This window comes from Oncorhynchus nerka, linkage group LG23 (genome assembly GCF_034236695.1).
Source record: "Oncorhynchus nerka isolate Pitt River linkage group LG23, Oner_Uvic_2.0, whole genome shotgun sequence".
NCBI classification, from domain to species: domain Eukaryota; kingdom Metazoa; phylum Chordata; class Actinopteri; order Salmoniformes; family Salmonidae; genus Oncorhynchus; species Oncorhynchus nerka.
Window position 1 is genome coordinate 12932469 of NC_088418.1, and position 18014 is coordinate 12950482.

An 18014-nucleotide genomic window follows, 5' to 3' on the forward strand; every position below is an offset into this window, starting at 1 on the left:
GCCATTAATGTCTCTGTTGGAATGTCTGTGTGACAGGTTGGGGGTGGTTTTTGCTGTTGTGATGTTTATAATGGGATACAGGTATTCGAGTAAGGAGAAAGAAAAATGTGTTTTGTTGAATTTTCTGTTTGCTCAGGCAAAGTTAGCTATTTGGCTAACAAGGAGGAACAGGGTCAAAGGTGGGGGGATAACAGACCCTTTACTACTGTTTAATGGGATGGTCTCTGCGCGCCTTAGGGTTGAGTTTGAGTTCTATAAAATGATCAAATGTGTGGAGATGTTTGAGGAGATATGGTGTGTTGGGGGAGCTGTCTGTATTGCTGGGGAAGATGTTTTGGATATACGGTTGTAGGAGAGGTTTTTTGTGTATGGTGATTTGTACAGGATATATTTTTATTTTTTTATTTTTTATTTTTTTATTTTAGGAGTGGGGGGGTGAGTTTTAAATGAATTGAGAATGTTTCAATAAAGAAAGACCAAAAGTCAAAAGTCTCTCTCTCGGTCACTTACGATAATGAGGAGGATGAAGTAGATGAAGTTGTAGAAGGAGTGAGAATCCATCACAAAGTACATGATGTCCACCCATCCCTCCAGAGTGATCACCTAGAGACACAGAGAGAGAGGAGGGGGAGAGGGAGAGGAGGGGGACAGAGAGTAGGGGGAGAGAGAGAGACGCAGAGAGAGACAGAGAGAGAGAAAGAGAGAGAGGATGGGGAAAGGGAGAGAGAGAGAGGATGGGAGAGAGAGAGGAGGGGGAAAGAGAGAGAGAGAGAGAGAGAGAGAGAGAGAGAGAGAGAGAGAGAGAGAGGAGGGGGAGAGAGAGAGACAGAGAGACAGAGAGAGAGAGACAGGAGGGGGAAAGGGAGAGGAAGGGGAGAGAGAGAGAGGGAGGGGGAGAGAGGAGAGGAGAGAGAGAGGATGGGGAGAGAGAGAGAGGAGGGGAGAGGAGGTGGAAAGGGAAAGGAAGGGGAGAAATAGAGAGGAGGGGGAGAGAGGAGAGAAGAGAGAGGGGAAAGGGAGAGAGAGGAGGGGAGAGAGAGAGACAGAGAGAGAGAGAGAGAGGCAGAGACAGAGAGAGACAGAGAGGGAAAGAAAGAGACAGAGAGAGACAGCAAGAGCAACAGAAGCACAGACATTATGTCAGACATTTTGATTTCCAACCCCTCCCCAGTGCACCATTCACAGAACACTCCACCTCTGTCTTTTTCGCTCCCCGTTTGAGTTTCACCCTGATACCACAGAACACAGCACAGCTGACAGTAAGTTATGATGGGAAATCCTTTCATTTAACAATCTGCAAAGTCTGTAAAGACACCACTGTAACACAGGGACAAATTAAAACCCGAACAAAAGCCCTGCGATTAATAGTCTGATAAGAGAGTGAATGACGGAGATGAAATGAAGAACTTCACTTTGATTCCATCATCATAATTGTTGCTTCTCTCTTAATCTACCAAACCCTGTTCCTTTGACACAGCAGCAGGACAACCAATTGCCCTCGCTGTCACTGTCTGCGGCAAGTAGCCTAGTGTTTAGGGTGTTGGGCCAGTAACCAAAAGGTTGCTGGATCGAATTGCTGAGCTGACAAGGTATACATCTGTTGTTCTGCCCCTGAACAAGGCAGTAAACCCACTGTTCCTAGGCCGTCATTGAAAATAAGAATGTGTTCTTAAATGACTTTAAAGGTTAAATTAAAACATACACCCTGGGCAGGACAACAGCTATGTGAAAGTGAGATCAGTCAAGTGGTCAACTGTTTCAGCGTACTTAAAAACTAAAACCAAGAAAGAGATTAAAACACTTTTACCACGGAGCATACTGTACATGCAAATCTATATGTACACACACGCCCATGTCATTCCCTCACCTGAAAGATGGCGATCCAGGCGTAGCAGATGTTATCAAAGTTGATGGCTCCTTTGAAGGGGTTGACGTGTCCCGCCGAGCAGTTACTGTAGTACTGGTTCCAGTTGATACAGGTGGTGTTGTCTGTGCTGTTGTAGGACTTCATGTCCATCTGACACTGGAGACCTCCCTCCTCATACAGGGTGGGCACAGAGGAACACAGGCGCATTCCGTTCTCCCTGGGCATGGAGCAGATGAAGGGACTCTCATCATCGTTCTCTGTGTGGTAGTAGGTCTCTAGTTCAATGGACAGAGGACTGCAGGAGAGAGGCAACGACAATACAGTTAGTGTACTGTTATAGTAGGGTTCTAGTAGCTATAGGAAGAGAGCAGATGAAGGGTCAGGAGAGAGGCAACAATAGTATAGTTAGTGTACTGTTATAGTAGGGTTCTAGTAGCTATAGGAAGAGAGCAGATGAAGGGTCAGGAGAAAGGCAACGATAGTATAGTTAGTGTACTGTTATAGTAGGGTTCTAGTAGCTATAGGAAGAGAGCAGATGAAGGGTCAGGAGAGAGGCAACGATAGTATAGTTAGTGTACTGTTATAGTAGGGTTCTAGCAGCTATAGGAAGAGAGCAGATGAAGGGTCAGGAGAGAGGCAACGATAGTATAGTTAGTGTACTGTTATAGTAGGGTTCTAGTAGCTATAGGAAGAGAGCAGATGAAGGGTCAGGAGAGAGGCAACGATAGTATAGTTGGTGTACTGTTGTAGTAGGGTTCTAGTAGCTATAGGAAGAGAGCAGATGAAGGGTCAGGAGAGAGGCAACGATAGTATAGTTAGTGTACTGTTATAGTAGGGTTCTAGTAGCTATAGGAAGAGAGCAGATGAAGGGTCAGGAGAGAGGCAACGATAGTATAGTTAGTGTACTGTTATAGTAGGGTTCTAGTAGATATAGGAAGAGAGCAGATGAAGGGTCAGGAGAGAGGCAACGATAGTATAGTTAGTGTACTGTTATAGTAGGGTTCTAGTAGATATAGGAAGAGAGCAGATGAAGGGTCAGGAGAGAGGCAACGATAGTATAGTTAGTGTACTGTTATAGTAGGGTTCTAGTAGATATAGGAAGAGAGCAGATGAAGGGTCAGGAGAAAGGCAACGATAGTATAGTTAGTGTACTGTTATAGTAGGGTTCTAGTAGCTATAGGAAGAGAGCAGATGAAGGGTCAGGAGAGAGGCAACGATAGTATAGTTAGTGTACTGTTATAGTAGGGTTCTAGCAGCTATAGGAAGAGAGCAGATGAAGGGTCAGGAGAGAGGCAACGATAGTATAGTTAGTGTACTGTTATAGTAGGGTTCTAGTAGCTATAGGAAGAGAGCAGATGAAGGGTCAGGAGAGAGGCAACGATAGTATAGTTGGTGTACTGTTGTAGTAGGGTTCTAGTAGCTATAGGAAGAGAGCAGATGAAGGGTCAGGAGAGAGGCAACGATAGTATAGTTAGTGTACTGTTATAGTAGGGTTCTAGTAGCTATAGGAAGAGAGCAGATGAAGGGTCAGGAGAGAGGCAACGATAGTATAGTTAGTGTACTGTTATAGTAGGGTTCTAGTAGATATAGGAAGAGAGCAGATGAAGGGTCAGGAGAGAGGCAACGATAGTATAGTTAGTGTACTGTTATAGTAGGGTTCTAGTAGATATAGGAATAGAGCAGATGAAGGGTCAGGAGAGAGGGAAGAAGAGATGTGGTCATTGTAGTATCAACCATGTAGATCAGGCCTTTTGCCTTTTGCTCAGGCCCAGAAGCTAGGATATGCATATGATAGGTAGATGTTGATAGAAAACACTCCAAAGTTTCTAAAACTGTGAAACCTCTTAAGGCTAGGGGGCACTATTTTGGAAAAATAACGTTCCCAAAGTAAACAGGCTATTTCTCAGGACCATAGAATATGCATATAATTGACAGCTTACAGTTTCAAAAACTGTAAAAATATTGTCTGTGAGTATAACAGTATAACAGAACTGATATTGCAGGCGGAAGCCTGAGAAAAATCCAATCAGGAAGTGACTCTTATTTTGAAACCTCTGCGTTCCTATTATGCATCCCTATTGACCATTGAAAGGGATATCAACCAGATTCCTTTTTCTATGGCTTCCCTAATGTATCTACAGTCACTAGACATAGTTACATGCTTTTATTTTGAAAAATGAGGCTGAACGACAACATTGCGTCAGTGGTCAGGTGGAGGCTCTCAGAGTGATTTGTGCTCTCAGAGTGATCTGCTCTCATCAGCTAAACTGTGATCATTAAAGTTATAATAATTAAAAGACATCTTTCCATTACATTTCCTCACTGTTGAATTATCTTTCTATGGCTTTATCTACTATTCTGAAATCCAAAATAATGGAATTTACCATTTCAAGAAAACCTGAAACGTTTTGTCAAAATAGATTAGAAAGAAACGGCCTCACAAAGCCATATGTTAGAAGAAGAACAATAGTTCCTTATGAGGAAATGTCGTAAATCATATGAGTACAACCATAGTGGAGATGTCATACATCATGTATTTCTCAAAGGGCCCTCTGTGGTCTATAAACGTAGGGGCTGTAAAGGTCTTCCTCCAATCTCACTTGTGGTCCTCTCTTTCCCATGTATCACTGTGATGAGGGTCTATATCCTCTATATCCTCCTGGTTACTATTTATAATACAGGATGATGGCCCGTACGACTGACTGTACTATATGTCAAACTTTCCATTTCAACATCCCACCTTCTGGAATCAAAACTTTCCCTATCAACATCCCATGTTCTGGAATCAAAACATTCCGTATCAACATCCCACCTTCTGGAATCAAAACGTTCCCTATCAACATCCTGTGTTCTGGAATCAAAACATTCCCTATCAACATCCCACCTTCTGGAATCAAAACGTTCCCTATCAACATCCCGTGTTCTGGAATCAAAACTTTCCCTATCAACATCCCATGTTCTGGAATCAAAACATTCCGTATCAACATCCCACCTTCTGGAATCAAAACGTTCCCTATCAACATCCCGTGTTCTGGAATCAAAACTTTCCCTATCAACATCCCATGTTCTGGAATCAAAACATTCCCTATCAACATCCCACCTTCTGGAATCAAAACGTTCCCTATCAACATCCCGTGTTCTGGAATCAAAACTTTCCCTATCAACATCCCACCTTCTGGAATCAAAACTTTCCCTATTAAACCTGTTAGAGATAGGGGGCAGTATTTCCCCTTTGGATGAATTGCGTGCCCATAGTGAACTGCATCAAAATCTGCCCTAAATTGCTAATATATGCATATTATTATTAATATTGGATAGAAAACACTCTGAAGTTTCTAAAACCGTTTGAATTATGTCTGTGAGTATAACAAAACTCACAGGGCAGGCAATCTTCCAAACTAGTTTTGAAATCCTGAAAGTTGGGGCAACTTTGACGTCATCGCCCCCTCCCTTCCCAACAAGTTATGGATCTGGAAACACTTCCTATGTCTTCCAATAGATGTCCTCATTCAGTAGAAAGTGTAATGGAGCATTTGCTGTGAATTTTGACCTAATGGGAAAGAAAGTACTAAGTGTAGCAAAAGATTTCCATGTGCTTGAAGGTGCGTATGCGTTCGAGTGCTTCGTCTGTTCCAATCAGCCCCAGATGAACATGAATGGCCCGGTTGGAATGCTATTCGATCTGTATGATCATAACGTCCTGAAGATTGATTCTGCACTTAGTTTGACCAGTTTCGTCGACCTGTAATATGTAATTTGGAAGTTTTGATGCAAAGTTATCCTGGACCAGAAGTCATTTTTTGGGCATTTGAGCTGAAAGTGGTAGCAAATGCTGCTACTTGGACACTAGAATTGAACATTATGAAACAAAACGATTTATTGTTGAACTAGGACTCCTTGCACTACATTCTGATGGAAGATCATCAAAGGTTTGGGAATATTTATGTTGTAATTTTGCATTTCTGTTGACTCCAACATAGCGGAGAAATATTGTTACGTCTGAGCGCCGTTATTGCAATGCTAGGCTTTTTCCGTAACGTAAAAAAAATGTGACACAGCGGTTGCATTAAGAACCAGTGTATCTTTAATTATATGTAGAACATGTATCTTTAGTCAAAGTTTATGATGAGTATTTCTGTTATCTGGCGTAGCTTTCTATAATTCCTCCGGACATTTTGGAGATTTTCTGAACATGGCGTCAATGTAAACCAAGATTTATGGATATAAAATGCATATTATCGAACAAAACATAAATGTACTGTGTAACATGTCATATGACTGTCATCTGATGAAGATTTTCAAGAGGTTAGTGAATGATTTTTTTTTAAATCCTGCTTTTGTCATTTTATCTTTTGTTGGACAAAATGGCTACGTTTTTTCTTTGTTTTGGTGGTGGTCTAACATAAAAAATATGCTGTGTTTTCGCCGTAAGACATTTTAAAAATCTGACACGCTGGGTAGATGAACAAGGTGTTTATCTTTCATTTGAGGTATTGGACTTGTTAATGTGTGGAGGTTAAATATTTCTAAGAATATTTTTGCATTCCCTGCGCCACCGTTTCAGCTGAACGGGGGGGGTGGAGTTCCTGTAGGGGAACCCATAAGCTCCCACGTTTTTGAAACCAATCATTCCTCATCAACAGCCCACCCACAGGTTAAGTAACAGTGGCTCATTTACTGTAGAAAATAAACTCACCTAATTGGCCTTAGACCTCATTAGCATCTAACCAAACCGATTATATCTACCTCAGACCATATTAGCCTCTAACCAACTCCATTATATATACCTCAGACCTCATTAGCATCTAACCAACCCCATTATATCTAACTCAGACCTCATTAGCATCTAACCGACCCCATTATATCTACCTCAGACCTCATTAGCATCTAACCAACCCCATTATATCTACCTCAGACCATATTAGCCTCTAACCAACCCCATTATATCTACCTCAGACCTCATTAGCATCTTACCAAACCGATTATATCTACCCTTTTCTACTTAACCCCAACCCCTTCTGGCCCCACTATCTTCACGCCTCCTCTCCTCACCCAAAATCTCTGCACCCCTAAAACTTTGTTTTATAATTAAATATTTTACCATTTTATATGTCAAATGTGCTGAATACAATGAGTGTAGATTTAACTGTGAAATGCTTTCTTACGAGCCCTTACCAACGAAACACAAAAGGAATAAAATACACAAATGGAAGTTATATACAGGGTGTATCAGTAACAGATCAATGTGGAGTTAAATACAGGGAGTACCAGTACCTGATCAATGTGTAGAGGTACAAGGTATTTGAGGTAGATATGTACATAAAGGCAGGGTAAAGTGACTAGGCATCAGGATAGATAATAATAAGGTATTTGAGGTAGATATGTACATGAAAGCAGGGTAAAGTGACTAGGCATCAGGATAGATAATAATAAGGTATTTGAGGTAGATATGTACATGAAGGCAGGGTAAAGTGACTAGGCATCAGGATAGATAATAATAAGGTATTTGAGGTAGATATGTACATGAAGGCAGGGTAAAGTGACTAGGCATCAGGATATATATAATAAGGTATTTGAGGTAGATATGTACATGAAGGCAGGGTAAAGTGACTAGGCATCACAATATATTATAATAAGGTATTTGAGGTAGATATGTACATCAATAAGGGATCATAGCTTTCACCTGGATTCACCTGGTCAGTCATGGAAAGAGTAGGTGTTCCTAATGTTCTGTAGACTCAGTGTATCGTCTTGTGAATGTTCATAGAGTCCGTGCAGATAGTCTGGGTAACCAATTAGTTAACTATTTAGCAGTCTTATACTTGGGTGGCAGAAGCTGTCTTGGAAACTGTTGGTCTGAAAGCCGATGGTCCTCTACCGTTGGCCTCACCCCTATCCCACCCTCCAACTCTATTTCTCATCCGTAGTCTGAACACTCTGATGGAGAGGTCGACTAACACACACACACACACACACACACACACACACACACACACTGTTACTCACAGTGAGAAGTTCTCGGGCAGGAAGCAGCGGTTCCTCAGTAGCCCCGCCCACAGCTGAACACCCACGATGCCGAAGATGAAGAAGACGAAGAAACAGAGCAGCAGGACGTTCCCCAGCATGGGCAGGGTGTCCAAGAGCAGGGTCACCAGGATACGCATACCTAAGACACACACACACACATTGTTTTAATATCTTGTCAGAAACATACGTATCATACACAAACCCTTAGACACCCATACACACCCATACAGACCCATACACACCCATACACACCCATACACACCATACAAACCCATACACACCCAAACAAACCCATACAAACCCATACACACCATACAAACCTATACACACCCATACACACCATACAAACCCATACACACCATACAAACCCATACACACCCAAACAAACCCATACGCACCCATACAAACCCATACACACCCATACAAACCCATACACACCCAAACAAACCCATACGGTGTGTATACATACAAACCCATACACACCATACAAACCTATACACACCCATACACACCAATACAAACCCATACACACCATACAAACCTATACACACCCATACACACCATACAAACCCATACACACCCACACAAACCCATACAGACCCATACACACCCACACAAACCCATACAGACCCATACACACCCATACAAATCCATACACACCATACAAACCTATACACACCCATATACACCGAAACAAACCCATGCACACCCATACACACCGAAACAAACCCATACACACCGAAACAAGTCCATACACACCAATACACACCCATACACACCCATGCACACTCATACACACCCATATACACCGAAACAAACCCATGCACACCCATACACATCCAAACAAACAAACCCACACACATCCAAACAAACCCATACACATCAAAACAAACCCACACACATCCAAACAAACCCATACACATCCAAACAAACCCACACACATCCAAACAAACCCACACACATCCAAACAAACCCACACACATCCAAACAAACCCACACACATCCAAACAAACCCACACACAGTCTTCGTCTATATACAAGTGGAGGGAAATGGAATGTTTCAACTGCAGTACAAGTCCACACAGTAGGTTGTAAGAGTAGTATTGCAGTATGCCAGTCCAGTCTCTTTGTGCCAGAGTGTCAGTGAGCAGGCCTGGGGAGGACAGGTTAATAACTGCAGTAAAACACCACTCCTCTACAACATCCCCTTAAGCTTACCCCAGGGAGCCCTGGGCAGTGTTCACCTAACTTTCTGACAAACACACATTTTCTCTCCTCCCGCTCCTGCCCACACACTCCCCGGGGCCATTGTGTGACTCCCCACCTTCCACTTTCGCATTTGCTCTCTTTCCTATCTCTCTCACCTCTCTCTTTTCTTCTCACTCTCCTTTTCTCTCTCTCTGCATCTCTCTCTTCTTCCCTCTCTCCCACCCTTTGCTTACAGATGTATAACATTGAGCACACCGCCATGCAATCTCCATAGACAAACATTGGCAGTAGAATGTCCTTACTAAAGAGCTCAGTGATTTTCAATGTGGCACCGTCATAGGATGCCACCTTTCCAGCAAGTCAGTTTGTCAAATTTCTGTGCTATTGCTGTGAAGTGGAAACGTCCAGGAGCAACAACGGCTCAGCAGCAAAGTGGTAGGCCACACAAGCTCACAGAATGGGACCAAGTGCATAGCACGTAAAAATCATCTGTCCCCGGTTGCAACACTCACTACCGATTTCCAAACTGCCTCTGGAAGCAACGTCAGCACAATACATGTTCGTCGGGAGCTTCATGAAATGGGTTTCCATGGCCAAGCAGCCGCACACAAGTCTAAGATCACCATGAGCAATGCCATGAATCGGCTGGAGTGGTGTAAAGCTGTGACAGTGGAGCAGTGGAAACGCATTCTCTGGAGTGTTGAATAACGCTGAACCATCTGGTAGTCAGACGGACCAATCTGGGTTTGAAAGATGCCAGGAGAATGCTAACTTCCCCAATACATAGTGCCAACTGTAAAGTTTGGTGGATGAGGAATAATGGTCTGGGGCTCTTTTTCATGGTTCGGGCAAGGCTCTTAGTTCCAGTGAAGGGACATCTTAATGCTACAGCTTACAATTACATTCTGGATGATTCTGTGCTTCCAACTTTGTGGCAACAGTTTGGGGAAGGCCTTTTCCTGTTACAGTCATTGTCATGCCGCTGTGCACAAAGCACAAAGGTCCATACAGAAATGGTTTGTCGTGATCGGTGTGGAAAACTTGACTGGCCTGCACAGAGCCCTGACCTCAACCCCATTGATCACCTTTGGAATGAATTGGAACACCGACTGCGAGCCAGGCCTAATCGCCCAACATCAGTGCCCAACCTCACTAATGCTCCTGTGGCTCAATAGAAGCAAGTCCCCGCAGCAATGTTCCAACATCTAGTGGAAAGCCTTCCCAGAAGAATGGAGCATCAAAGGGGGAGTGGAGGCTGTTATAGCAGCAAAGGGGGGACCAACTCCATATTAGTGAGATGTTCAATGAGCAGTTGTTGATGAGCAGGTATTATATCCTGCCTGGTTGGTCCTATCCAGGGGTATAGTCGGATGGGGCCACAGTGTCTCCCGACCCCTCCTGTCTCAGCCTCCAGTAATTATGTTGCAATAGGTTGTGTCGGGGGAGTACCAGGCTTGATGACTCCTTGCTGTCCCCAGTCCACCTGGTCGTGCTGCTGCTCCAGTTTCAACTGTTCTGCCTGTGGCTATGCACCCTGACCTGTTCACCGGACGTGCTACCTGTCCAAGACCTGCTGTTTTCAACTCTCTCTCTACCGCACCTGCTGTCTCTAACTAACTGAATGATCGGCTATGAAAAGCCAACTGACATTTACTCCTGAGGTGCTGACCTGTTGCACCCTCTACAACCACTGTAATTATTATTTTTTGACCCTGCTGGTCATCTATGAACGTTTGAACATTTTGGCCGTGTACTGTTTTAATCTCCACCCAGCACAGCCAGAAGAGGACTGACCACCCCTCATAGCCTGGTTCCTCTCTAGGTTTCTTCCCAGGTTCCGGCCTTTATAGGGAGTTTTTTCTAGCCACTGTGCTTCTACATCTGCATTGCTTGCTGTTTGGGGTTTTAGGCCGTGTTTCTGTACAGCACTATGTGACGTCGGCTGATGTAAAAAGGGCTTTATAAATACAGTTGATTGATTGATTGAGTATCCACATACTTTGTTTTTCTCACAAATTTGAATATTGTCTCATCTCTGCAACTCCCCAACAGGCTCGGATGGCGAAGGTCGAGTCATGCTTCCTCCAAAGCATTACTCGCCAAAAACACGCTTCTTAGCAACCACCCACTTAACACGGAAGCCAGCCGCACCAATTTGTCAGAGGAAACAACGTTCAACTGAGGACCGAGGTCAGCCTGCAGGCGCAAGGCCCGCCACAAGGAGTCGCTAGAGGGCGATGAGCCAAGTAAAGCCCCCCTGGCCAAACCCTTCCCATTATCTTCTTCAGATCATTACCATGAACTCTAGGAAACAGCATTCAGCAGGATTCAGCTTGTTGGTGGAGTAGTGCTGAACATAACACTCCCTTTATGATGGCCACTTTCAGCACACAACAGCACTCTCTCTTTCTCTCTGGTCAGAAACTAGTAAAACAGCAATTCCATGCAATGCAACACACATTCACACAAAGACATACAAACACAATCACATTAACGAGTCAACTAAATGATTATAATGTATTTTTTCATTGAACCTTTATTTAACTTGGCAAGTCATTTAAGAACAAATTCTTATTTACAATGACGGCCTACCTCGGCCAAACCCGGACGACGCTGGGCCAATTGTGCCCAATCACAGCCGGATGTGATACAGCCTGGATTTGAACCAAGGACTGTAATAACACCTCTTGCACTGAGATGCAGTGCCTTAGATCGCTGCGCCACTCAAAACCAGCCACTAGGGGCAACATCGAGCGCTATTACCTTCAAGTACGCTAACAGCTTCTAGGGTGTCGTGGATGGGTGTAAAAGCTGAGCTCTGGCACCCAAGCTTGCATTGTCTGTCCCAGTGCAGGAAATTGTTTTTCTTTTCTTCTGTTTTAATCCTTTCCAAATTTTAACCCTAAAAGAGTAATGCCTGCCAGCCTCATATTCATCATCTCCAGCACCACTGTCTACATTATGTGAAAACAACACGTTTCTATGATCTGGCGTAAAAAGACCAGATGAAAGGTTTTTAAAAATGCAGGGTATGATTAAAAGTAATAAGCGTTGCAACAAGTTTCTAGCCCAAGAGAAGGTATCTTCTCGCTCCCCACGTCACCTGAATCTCATAGTGTTAATGTCATCAGGTATAACATTTTTGGAATTACCAGTTGCCACATTTCTTCTATAACTTGTTCTCCATCTCCTTTTTAAATAGGGAGCCACATTTCTTTCAGCAATCTCATCAGCTCTCTCTTGTCCCTATGCAGCAGACAAATGTTGAGAAATATAAATATAAAATCACAGTATCGAATCGCAATACATACAGAATCGTGAGAATCGCAATACATTGAGTATCGTGATAATAATGTATTGTGAGGTCCCTACTAAGCATAGAGGCTCACTCCAATACATTATACAAGACATGGGCTCAGTCCCAACGGTGTCAACTCGCTCCCTTTTCATTAAAACTGAATGGCCTTGTAGGAAACTGTGCCCTAGCTTCCGGCATTCTGCATTCTGCAAAAAATGGCTGCTTTGGCCCAATGAGTTTTTCTGCTGTGTTGTTATGCTCGTGCAATAGCTTGTTGATGAGCCAACATGGGTCATAGGGGATACACAAGTTATTAAATTCATGCATGAAACCAATTTGTAAAAAAGCGAGAAAAGATGGAAATTGTGTAATGACAAATTGAACGAGGTGTCATTTATCTTGCAAAAAAAAAAATGAATTCCTTTGAGGTATCACTCTCTTGCTTTCTCTTCCCATTCTCACACACACACAAACAAACACCCCTGACACACTCTCTCTCTCTCTCTCAACAACATAAACATATCTGATTGACCATCTGATCTTATTGACATTTCATCTTGTATGTATAATATCCGTCTCACTCGTCCTTTGTCTTTGTGTGTCCTCCAGTTCCAAGCTGAGAGGCCATACCATTTCAACATGGCTGCCAGGTCACTGACTGTGACAGGAGCCCATCTGCTTACAGGCACATCAAATCTGTGTCTCTCCTGTCAGCTCTGGCCCTGGCAGAGGGCCACTGAACTATACAGTTTCGGAGGAGGCAGTTGAAACACACTTATCCCTCTGTAGTTACATCCGTAGGCAATGCTAACTACCTCTTGACAAAGGATCTAAGCCCAATTGGCTGGCTAGTGTTGTTTTGATGGGGGAAGAAATAAGGGGGCTAACATGGTTCTACAGCAGAACTAGTATTTACTAACATACATTAAAAACGTCTTAGGGCTAGGCCCCTTTTTTTCACCACTTCCTGTCTGAATGACGTGCCCAAAGTAAACTGCCTTTAGCTCAGGCCTTGAAGCCAGGAGATGCATATAATTGGTACCATTGGAAAGGAATCACTTTGAAGTTTGTAGAAATGTTAACATAATGTAGGAGAATATAACACAATAGATATGATAGGAGAAAATGATAAGAAAAACCTACTGCAATTTTTGTTTTTTGAGAGACGATCCTATTAGAAATATAAGAGTATGGTCATTTTGAAAATCATATTGAGAAAGCTCCCAGGATGCAATTCCTATGGCTTCCCACAGGGTGTCAGCAGTCTATGTTCAAGGATTCAAGCTAACTTTAAAAACGAATAAGAAATATCAGTTTAAGCTTCCAGTCGATATAAGACACTTCTATGTACATAAATGTTTAAAATCCATAATATTTATGATTATTTATTTGAATTGCGCAGCCTCCAGTGTCACCGGAAGATGTCCCGCTAGCAGGACTCCTATACCTAAGAGGTTTTAACTGAATCTCTTAGTCTATTGCTTTGTAGAGTCTAAATATCGTGAGATGGTTACAGTAGGGGGCCTACTGTAATTGAGAGAATGATTTGACGAAAGGGAGATCACTGGCAAGGTGATGCCCTCATTCACCCCACTCACCAATGTCACCTCCCCATTCCATGTCCTCCCTTGGGCGGCTGTAGTGCAGTATCCCGCCTGACACCAGCTATTATCCCAGCTAACCAAGAACATCCCCAACACATTATTACACAACGTCTACTCTGAAGGGTCTAATTATGTAATGACTCAACATAACCATCATAACATTCCGTAAACATCCAAAATAAGCATCCTACTTCCTAATGTGGTACTTGTCCAGCTAAATTCAAGGTCAAAAGATGACTTGTTCATTCTGTATTGTATTCCAGAGATGCAAAAGCCCTGGGATAGCTTGTGTCCTCTGGGTCCTCTGAGCTGTCTTCAGACTCCATCATAGAAAAGAAGCAACTGGAAGCCAAGAGGTGACTGTGCCCTCTCTAAAGCTCCTATGACCTACACTATCTCCACTACCTCCTTATATGGGCATACACATGAAGTACCCACTCTAAAACCCCAATTGACCTCCAATCTCCTCAATACAACTTATATGGGCACAGGAAATAATAGCAGCTAGGACATCCTCAGAACGGGTTTACTGTAATTATGTTTATCTAAGGCTGAGTAAACAACAGACAGGAAGGAACCACAAGGAGAGGAGTGATGTGCTGTTCGCTCTGCATAAGAGCATCTGCTAAATGACTCAAATGTAGACGTAAATGACTCTTTAGACTCGAGAATCACAATTCATTTCTCCCGAGTGACTTGGTCATTTTAGTTGTTCGTTTGACCTGCTGGTGCTGGCCGAAAGGAGTGCTACAGCAGGACTAACACGCGTTCTCCCGGCTCACCGGCCCGGCTCAGTGGCCCGGCTCAGCAGCCCGGCTCAGCGGCTCCAGAGACGTGCTTCGACCACCAACTGTCTGTCGTATAGATCATGAGCATAGAGAAGAAAAATACAATTGTTTCCAACTGATAACTATTCGAATGACTCCACTGAGTTGACTATTGAATGTTAGGATGGACATAGCCTCTGCTCAGCAACTCGAGAACAGACGGTTTGGGGTGCTGCCTGGGTGCTGTATTCGGTGAACGACATTGTGCTTATCTTTCTCACGACAGTCCGCCAGGATTCATTCACAATCCAGTCCGGTTACGGCCACAACTAGATCTCATTTCAAATGTATCAAGATATGAATATTGATTGTATGACTAGCAGTCAACACGTGTACAGTTTAAAACATGTGTTGACCAGCCTAAGTAATAAAAGACAGCACTCGTAGGGGTGAACGAGAGTTTTCAGTTGATCGTTTGCCGTTAGCAGATTCTGCTGAGGGCCTCACTGTCTCAAGTGAACAAAATTAGTTCAAAGATTCATTGAAAATATCAGCATCCAGTAAAAAGAGCGGAACTTCCCATCACGAGAGGAGAGGAGATGAGAGGTAGGTCAATACTCTGGTGGAGTACTAGACAATGTGAACCCCAACTCAGTTCAAACATGAGGCCTAACGAGGCATGAAGAACACAATGAAATTCTCCATCTTGTTAATGCCAAGTCGATAACAATGTGAGAGTACGGGGGGGTTAAGGGTGTGTGTGCTGTGTAAGTGTGCACATGTCTTGCATGCATGTGTGTTTACACGTGCAATTGTGCGTCCATACATCCATGTGCGCTGGTGTGTGTGTACACGTGTTGTGTGCGTGTGTTTGAGCAAGCACGTTGCTAACACCAATTCGATAACCATGTGGGGAAAGGGCTTAACAATGAGTGTGATGTCTCTGATAGGCATATTCCAGAGCAGAGCACATTACAAAGACGAGGATGGGAGTCCCTGGAGCAGTGGAGCCCTAGAACCCTTGAGCACTGGAGCAGTGGAGCCCTGGAGCAGTAGAGCAGTGGAGCGCTGGAATCCTGGAGCAGTGGAGCCCTGGAATCCTGGAGCAGTGGAGCAGTGGAGCCCTGGAGCACTGGAGCAGTGGAGCGCTGGAATCCTGGAGCAGTGGAGCCCTGGAGCCCTGGAGCAGTGGAATCCTGGAGCAGTGGAGCCCTGGAGCCCTGGAGCAGTGGAATCCTGGAGCAGTGGAGCAGTGGAGCCCTGGAGCCCTGGAATCCTGGAGCAGTGGAGCCCTGGAGCCCTGGAGCAGTGGAATCCTGGAGCAGTGGAGCAGTGGAGCCCTGGAGCGGTGGAGCACTGGAGCACTGGAGCACTGGAGCAGTGGAGTGCTGGAATCCTGGAGCAATAGAGCAGTGGAGCCCTGGAGCACTGGAGCAGTGGAGCGCTGGAATCCTGGAGCAATAGAGCAGTGGAGCCCTGGAGCAGTGGAGCCCTGGAGCAGTGGAATCCTGGAGCAGTGGAGCAGTGGAGCCCTGGAGCAGTGGAGCAGTGGAGCGCTGGAATCCTGGAGCAATAGAGCAGTGGAATCCTGGAGCAGTGGAGCAGTGGAGCCCTGGAGCACTGGAGCAGTGGAGCAGTGGAGCGCTGGAATCCTGGAGCAGTGGAGCAGTGGAGCAGTGGAGCCCTGGAGCACTGGAGCAGTGGAATCCTGGAGCAGTAGAGCACTGGAGCCCTGGAGCAATGGAGCAGTGTAGCCCTGGAGCAGTAGAGCAGTGGAGCCCTGGAGCACTGGAGCAGTGGAGCCCTGGAGCAGTAGAGCAGTGGAGCCCTGGAGCAGTAGAGCAGTGGAGCCCTGGAGCAGTAGAGCAGTGGAGCCCTGGAGCACTGGAGCAGTGGAGCCCTGGAGCAGTAGAGCAGTGGAGCCCTGGAATCCTGGAGTCCTGGAGTAGTGGAGCCCTGGAGCAGTAGAGCAGTGGAGCCCTGGAATCCTGGAGCCCTGGAGTAGTGGAGCAGTGGAGCCCTGGAGCAGTAGAGCAGTGGAGCAGTGGAGCAGTGGAGCCCTGGAATCCTGGAGCCCTGGAGTAGTGGAGCAGTGGAGCGCTGGAATCCTGGAGCAGTGGAGCCCTGGAATCCTGGAGCAGTGGAGCAGTGGAGCCCTGGAGCACTGGAGCAGTGGAGCGCTGGAATCCTGGAGCAGTGGAGCCCTGGAGCCCTGGAGCAGTGGAATCCTGGAGCAGTGGAGCCCTGGAGCCCTGGAATCCTGGAGCAGTGGAGCCCTGGAGCCCTGGAGCAGTGGAATCCTGGAGCAGTGGAGCAGTGGAGCCCTGGAGCAGTAGAGCACTGGAGCCCTGGAGCACTGGAGCAGTGGAGCGCTGGAATCCTGGAGCAATAGAGCAGTGGAGCCCTGGAGCAGTGGAGCCCTGGAGCAGTGGAATCCTGGAGCAGTGGAGCAGTGGAGCCCTGGAGCAGTGGAGCAGTGGAGCGCTGGAATCCTGGAGCAATAGAGCAGTGGAGCCCTGGAGCACTGGAGCAGTGGAATCCTGGAGCAGTGGAGCAGTGGAGCCCTGGAGCACTGGAGCAGTGGAGCAGTGGAGCGCTGGAATCCTGGAGCAGTGGAGCAGTGGAGCCCTGGAGCACTGGAGCAGTGGAATCCTGGAGCAGTGGAGCAGTGGAGCCCTGGAGCACTAGAGCACTGGAGCCCTGGAGCACTGGAGCAGTGGAGCCCTGGAGCAGAAGAGCAGTGGAGCCCTGGAGCACTGGAGCAGTGGAGCCCTGGAGCAGTAGAGCAGTGGAGCCCTGGAGCAGTAGAGCAGTGGAGCCCTGGAGCAGGAGAGCAGTGGAGCCCTGGAGCACTGGAGCAGTGGAGCCCTGGAGCAGTAGAGCAGTGGAGCCCTGGAGCAGTAGAGCAGTGGAGCCCTGGAGCAGGAGAGCAGTGGAGCCCTGGAGCACTGGAGCAGTGGAGCCCTGGAGCAGTAGAGCAGTGGAGCCCTGGAATCCTGGAGCCCTGGAGTAGTGGAGCCCTGGAGCAGTGGAGCCCTGGAGTAGTGGAGCAGTGGAGCCCTGGAGCAGTAGAGCAGTGGAGCAGTGGAGCCCTGAAATCCTGGAGCCCTGGAGTAGTGGAGCAGTGGAGCCCTGGAGCAGTAGAGCAGTGGAGCAGTAGAGCAGTGGAGCCCTGGAATCCTGGAGCCCTGGAGTGGAGCAGTGGAGCCCTGGAGCAGTAGAGCAGTGGAGCAGTGGAGCCC

The 18014-nt window shown here is 45.8% G+C and overlaps 1 pseudogene; it reads right to left on the bottom strand.

Moving 5' to 3' along the window:
* LOC115107174 (voltage-dependent T-type calcium channel subunit alpha-1G-like) overlaps positions 1–18014 on the bottom strand; it is a 444217-nt pseudogene that overhangs the window by 187289 nt on the left and 238914 nt on the right.